The sequence below is a fragment of the Choloepus didactylus genome, chromosome 21, assembly GCF_015220235.1.
Source record: "Choloepus didactylus isolate mChoDid1 chromosome 21, mChoDid1.pri, whole genome shotgun sequence".
NCBI classification, from domain to species: domain Eukaryota; kingdom Metazoa; phylum Chordata; class Mammalia; order Pilosa; family Megalonychidae; genus Choloepus; species Choloepus didactylus.
The window spans coordinates 47,789,466-47,796,906 of record NC_051327.1 but is presented as its reverse complement, the minus strand read 5'-3'; the positions used below and the strand labels follow the sequence as shown (position 1 = coordinate 47,796,906).

The following is a 7,441-nucleotide window of genomic DNA, read 5'->3' as shown; positions in this document are numbered from 1 at the left end:
AGTACTCTTTTTAAAGCATATCTTGTCTTCCTTTTAAGTCTCTAATATTCTTCTTTTTAATTTTAATGTATTTGGATAGAAAACTTACAGGAACAGCTCAGAAAACAGACAGCATTAAAAACACATACCTGCGTGCAGGGCAACTCAGTTAGAAAAGTGTAGTAAATGGATAGAATGTTCTGTGTGAAAAAAATACTACAAACACCATTTAGTTGCCATCAACAAGAAACCTACCTGTTTTTAAAAAGATCCAAATGCTGACATTATCCAGAAAAATTTAACAGGCTTATTTATCATTGTTCTAAAGTTGAACTGTTAAAACATGTTCACTGAAACATTTTGACTTACATTAATGCTTCATGCCCCCACATTTATATTGAAAATTCACACACAAATGAAAATGGAAAAACTGCCAATACCTGATTTCTGCCCCCTATTTTTCCATTCACAATCATATACTCAGGTACCTTTTGACCTCATGGAAGAAAAATATCTAAACTTCAGAACTATCAATAACAGGAAGAAGAAAAAATTGTTTTTTGAAAATGAAATGCTTCCCACCATAGTGGATTCTTAATCATGTCCTCCACCTATGTGTTGTGCTAGCTGGATGCCTTTTGACATAATTGTCACATGTTTGCCATAGATAGCACACAGGTTGGTGTCTTCAAAAAGGCCAACCAGCTGGGCTTCATTTGCCTCCTGCAAAGTACCAATAGCTGCGCTCTGGAAGGGCAGATCTGTTTTGAAGTCTTGAGTGATTTCTCACACCAGACTTTGGGAGGGAAGTTGGTAAATCAGAAGTTCAGTGGACTTCTGATAACATCTAATTTCACAGAGGGCCACAGTACCAGGCCTGAAATGAAGAGGTTTCTTTACCCCTCTGGTAGAGGGCACACCCTTGCCAGTGGCTTTTGCAGCCAGTTACTTCCTGGGTGTTTTACTGCTGGTCAATTTGTGGGCAGTCTGCTTTGTAGGAGCCTCCTTACAAAACCCCCTTCTCTTTCAGTTGGAGCTCAGTGAGCTAGAGACGGAGCTGGTGCTAGACAGAGACAGCCAAATCTCTAAGCTTCTTAAGGACACACATTATTAAACACAGTCTTTAATTGTTTTTTCTTAATATTGATTATTTACTGAGAACTTAGAAGGTGCTAAATATTGTGCTATGCAAAATGTATTCCTCCCAACAGTCTTGGCTTTGGAGGATAATTTGAGGTTTAGAGAGAGTAAACAAAATTCCCAAGGCTACAGAAGTAGCACGTTGCAAAACCAGAGCCTGATATAAGGCCTGATAAACTCTCATTCCCTAACTTGACTTCTGACTTCACTACCCATTTTTTGTATGGTGAGCTTTTTAACTACGGGAGAGTGTTTGTAAAGTTAAGAATCTAGATAGGTGTATGTTCCGGTTTGCTAATGCTGCCATTATGCAAAATACCAGAAATGGATTGGCTTTTATAAAGGGGGTTTATTTGGTACACATTTACAGTCTGAAGGCCATGAAAAATGTCCACATTAAGGCATCAACATGAGTTTATTTTCACCAAAAGAAGGCCAATGATGTTTGGAAAACCTCTGTTAGCTGGGAAGGCACATGGCTGGCATCTACTGATCCCGGGTTGTGTTCCAGCTCCTCTCTCAGCTCCCGTGAGTTCTTCAGGATGTTGCTCTTGGGTGTTCTGTCCTCTCTTAGCTTCTCCAGAGCAAACACTGGGCTAGCATCTTCAAAGTGTCAGCAAAAGTCTGCTTTCAGCAACCGTCTTCAAAATATCTCTCTCAGCTGTTCTGGGGTCCTTCTGTTTGTGAGCTCTCTCTTTTTTTTTTCACCGTTTAAATAATATATTTTCTTTGCTTTTCTCTAAATATTGCCATTTTGAAAACAACTTTCACAGCATTTTACTTAATCTCTTATGTGTTATTAATAACAGTAGGCTTTGGTACTGAACAATTAGCCAGGTTTACAGATATTTCACTATCTACTGAGTACAAGTTGTAACAACAAGTAGAGAAAAGAATAAGCTCCTCACTTCAAGGAGCTTGCAATACTTCTGTGAGCTCTTTATAGGACTTCAGTGATTAATCAAGACCCACCCTGAGTGGGCATGACCCATATTTCCATGGAAATAATTTAATCAAATGTTTTGCCCACAATTGATTGAGTCACATCTCCATGGAAACACTCAATCAAAGGATTCTAACCTAATCAACACTAATGCATCTGCCCCCACAAGATTGCATTAAGAGTATGGCTTTTGGCAGGACATAATATATCCAATCTAGCACAGTGTACCTACAAAAATGCATGCTATTTTGTTTTTCTAGGAAAAAAAGAGATGGAGGATTCAAATGTTTAATGACATTTTAGGCTGTTATGAATTGATAGCTGGCTACAATATGAGGTCAGCTTAGAGGCTAATCCTTGAGTCACTTCAAACTCAGCATTGACTCCTCAAATAAACAACACTAACTAAGCAGTATTGGTAACATCTATATTTTTTTGTCTTTATTTTATTACTCATCTGCCCATAAACTGGGTAAAGAGAGTGTCAATCACAAGGTTTTCACAATCACCCAGTCACTTGATAAAAGCTATATACAGTTATCATCAAGAATCAAGTCTACTGGATTACGGTTCAACACATTCAAGTATTGGTAACATCTAAGTCATTAACAGCCAGTGAGTTAAACCACTTGGAATCATTTGCCTTGTTTTTAAATTGACTATTGATGTTACTCACAATTTCCTTAACTTCTTTGAGTAACTGCTTTCACTTTAATGGTTAATACTCTTAAACAAGTTTTTTTCTTCTTAACACATTTCTTCAGCTACTGCAATCAAATATGATTTAATTACATAGCTCTCCTTGCTTGGCTAGCAAACGAGTCACTCAGAAACTTACTTTAGTTGCAGCTGCATTTTCATATTTTTTTAACTTCTAATTTCCCTGACAGTTGTTTCCTGTGAGTTAGGATTACTATACTGGGATGAGTGATTAGACTCATTACTATACTGGGATGAGTGATTAAACTCAAGGAAGGCCAATGACGTCCGGAAAAACTCTGTTAGCTGGGAAGGCACGTGGCTGGCATCTGCTGATCCCAGGTTGTGTTCTAGCTCCTCTCTCAGCTCCTGCGCATTCTTCAAAATGTTGTTCTTGGGGCATTTTGTCTTCTCTTAGCTTCTCCAGAGCAAAGTGTCAGAAAAAGTCTGCTTTCAATGGCTCCAAAATATCTCTCTTGGCTGCAGCAGCAAGCTCCTTCTGTCCATGTGTTCTTATAGGACTCCAGTGATTTAATTAAGACCCACACTGAATGGGTAGAGCCACAACTCCATGGAAATAATCTAATCAAAGGTATTACCCACAGTTGGGTAGGTCACATCTCCATTAAACAACCTTATCCAAAGATTCCAACCTAAGCAACATGAATATGTTTGCTGCCACAAGATTGCATTAAAGAACACAGTGTTTTGGGAGACATAATACATCCAAACCAGCACATCTACAATTGAGTGTCATCATCTTTTTTTATATGGACATTGTGGTAATTTGAAGCTGTTATGTACCTTAGAAAAGGCCATGTTCTTTTAATCCATTACTGTGGGTGCAGACCTATTGTGGGTGGGACCTTTTGATTAAGTTATTTCAACTGAGATGTGACCCAGGCCATTCAAGGTGGGTCTTAATACTCATACTGGGATCCTTTATAAGAAGATAAAACACATACAGAAGCAAAGAGATGAAATTGAAGAGAAGCTCACAGAGAAAAGCCCTGGAGAAGCTAAGAGAAAACCCACAGAAACTCAGAGAGGAAGCCACTGGAACCAGAAGCTGAAAGCAATGAAACCCAGGAGTGCAAGACCAGCAGATGCCAGCCATGTGCTTTTCCATGTGACAGAAGTGTCCTGGATGCCAGCAGCCTGTCTTCAGAGTCCAAGTATCATCCTGTTGATGCCTTCAGTTGAACATTTTCACAACCTAGAAGTGTACACTGTAAGTTAATAAATCCCCGTTGTAAAAACCAACCCATTTCTGGATTATTACATTCTAGCAGCTTTACCAAACCAGAACAGACATCATGGGTGAACACTGGTAAATTTTTTTCAAAGTCACAGTTTGGTGATACTCATGGCACTTGAAACGCTGTAATGTTAAACTGGGTCTATAACTTGTGGTCCCCAAGCAGCAATGTGAAGTGATGAGGGTGCCGCAACGAATAGTCTCTATAGCCACAACTTTATTCTGCTTTTGAAGCTTGAAAGCAGCCATTGATAATACATAAATGAATGGGTGGGATCGTATTCCAATAAAACTTTATGAACACTGCAATTTGAATCTCATTTATTTTTTTTATTTTTTTTTTAAATTGGAGCAGTTATCGGTTTACAGAAAAGTCATGCAGAAAGTACAGAGAGCCCATATATCCCGTCCTCACACAGCCAGTTTTCCCTATTATGAACACTTTGCATTAGTGTGGTACATTTCTTACAATTGATGAAGCAATATTATTATAATTATACTATAACCTATAGTCCATAGTTTGCAGTAGAATTCACTCTTTGTGTTGTACATTTCTATGACTTAAAAAAATTTATGCTAAAAAATTTCCCCTCAACCACTTTCAAATATACAATTCAGCAGTGCTAATAGCATTCACAGTGCTGTGCTACAGTCACCACCAGCCATTGCCAAAACTTTTCCATCACCTCAAACAGAAATTCTGTACCAATTAAGTATTAACTCCCCATTCTCCACCCCCAGTCCTGGTAATCTGTATTCTAACTTCCGACTCTTTGAATTTATTTATTCTGATTATTTCCTGTTAGCGAGATCATACAACATTTGTACTTTTATATCTGGCTTTTTTTCTCTCAACGTGATATCTTCAAGTTTCATCCATATTGTAGCAGGGATCAGAACTCCATTCCTTTCATCATTATTATTTTTTTTAACTAAAGACATTTATTTATTTATTACTAAGACTTTATTTTGAGGACATAACTACATTTTGTCACCACCACCACCCCACCACCACCCCATCTTGCAGAAAGATTAGTGCAGTGAATGTTATAAAGCAGATACAAACAGCTTGAAGGATTGGAACCAACACTGACCGACAAACAACATTCATCTAAATCATCATAAAAATGTTTACATAAAAAAGCGGGGAGGGGGAAGGGTGCAATAGGGGTTTCAGATTGAACAAGCTCTTCACATTTGCTCTAAAACATTCAATGCTGGCTAGAATGAAACAAAATAGAAACAGGACTACTACAGTACAAAACTTCCACTACAGCACACTGTACACATGTGTGGTGCAAGCCCACCCTCTGCCCCCTAATGCTTGCAACTCTACTATTTCCCAGCCTGTTGAGCCTACTGCAGGAGAAACACGTAGATCTTCTCCTTAATCTGGGTTTTGTTGTAAGGCTGATGTGTCTGGGTATCAGCTCGGTAAACAAAGCAGCTGAAGTCTGCCAGATCATCAGTAAAATCAAACTGACTGCTATCACATGTGATAGAGGGGCTGTTGGGATTCATTTTCTTCAGGTGTTCTCACATTTTACAAACATCTTCTGTGCACTCATCCACAGATGCACAGACAGCCTTAGTTCTGTCTTCTGGCCTCCTGACAGGCTGTTCCAGCGAGGTGGTTTGAGACATCAAACCACAGCCCCCCATTCCTTTTTATGACTTTTTATGACTGAATAATATTCATGGGATGGCTATACCACATTTTGTTTATCCATTCATCTGTTGAAGGACAATTGGGTGGCTTCCACCTTATGGCAATTATGAATAATGCTGCTGTGAACATTGGTGTGCTTGTTCAGTTTTCACGTCATTCTTCTTCTTTTGATTTTTTTTCAGTTAAAATTGTACAAGCCATTCTTAGTTCAGAGGCCATATGAAAACAGGCAGTGGGCTGGATTTAGTCTGCAGGCTGTAGATTGCCAACCTCTGACTTAAACACTGATGACTCACAAATATTTAACTCAAGTCATGACTTGTACTCCAAATTCCACACTTTCGTATCCAACTGCCTGCTTGACTTCTCCACTTGCATCTTATAGGCATCTCAAAAACAAGCCATTCAGACCACACTCCTAGTCTTTTTCTCCAAAATTGTGTAACAAATTTTTCAAAAATACAAAATGGTTTAAATGATTTTCTAGTAGACATCTGAAACCCATAGACAGGATTCTATCATTAACATTTTACTAGACTTGTCTCGTCACATAGTTACCCACTATCCAGTCCTCTACTGATGCTTTATTAATAAATCATTTTTTAATCTTCATTTTATTGAGATATATTCACATACCACGCAGTCATACAAAACAAATTGTACTTTCGATTGTTTACAGTACCATTACATAGTTGTATATTCATCACCTAAATCAATCCCTGACACCTTCATTAGCACACACACAAAAATAACAAGAATAATAATTAGAGTGAAAAAGAGCAATTGAAGTAAAAAAGAACACTGGGTACCTTTGTCTGTTTGTTTCCTTCCCCTATTTTTCTACTCATCCATCCATAAACTAGACAAAGTGGAGTGTGGTCCTTATGGCTTTCCCAATCCCATTGTCACCCCTCATAAGCTACATTTTTATACAACTGTTTTTGAGATTCATGGGTTCTGGGTTGTAGTTTGATAGTTTCAGGTATCCACCACCAGCTACCCCAATTCTTTAGAACTTAAAAAGGGTTGTCTAAATTGTGCGTAAGAGTGCCCACCAGAGTGACCTCTTGGCTCCTTTTGGAATCTCTCTGCCACTGAAGCTTATTTCATTTCCTTTCACATCCCCCTTTTGGTCAAGAAGATGTTCTCTGTCCCACGATGCCAGGTCTACATTCCTCCCCGGGAGTCATATTCCACGTTGCCAGGGAGATTCACTCCCCTGGGTGTCTGATCCCACGTAGGGGGGAGGGCAGTGATTTCACCTTTCAAGTTGGCTTAGCCAGAGAGAGAGGGCCACATCTGAGCAACAAAGAGGCATTCGGGAGGAGGCTCTTAGGCACAACCATAGGATAAATCATTTTTTATGTATTTCAAAGTAAACTGCAGACATCAGTACACTTTGCCCTCAATACTTCAGCATGAATATTGTTTGGGAGGGCTCAGTGTTTGTTTACAGTTTTTTTTTTTTTTTTTTTTCCTTTTGTGGTAGTGGTCATATAATGTTCTAGAGTTCTATGTAAAGTCATGAAGTAGACATTCTTTTTTGTCTGGCTGCTTTCATTCAGCACAATTATTTTGAGATTTATCCATGTTGTGTGTATCAATAGCTCATTCCCCCCATCTTTTATTTTTTTTGCTCAGCAATATTCTATTTTGTGGGAATATCACAATTTGTTTATTCATTCATTGTTGATGTACATTTGATTTGTTTCTAGTCTTTTGGTTATTAAAGTAAAGCTGCTATAAACATTCA

At 38.5% G+C, this 7,441-nt stretch overlaps 1 pseudogene; it reads right to left on the bottom strand.

Annotated features, from left to right (window-relative positions):
- Nucleotides 1–5,354: 5,354 nt before the first annotated feature.
- Nucleotides 5,355–5,663, bottom strand: LOC119517044 (annotated as a pseudogene).
- Nucleotides 5,664–7,441: the final 1,778 nt, after the last annotated feature.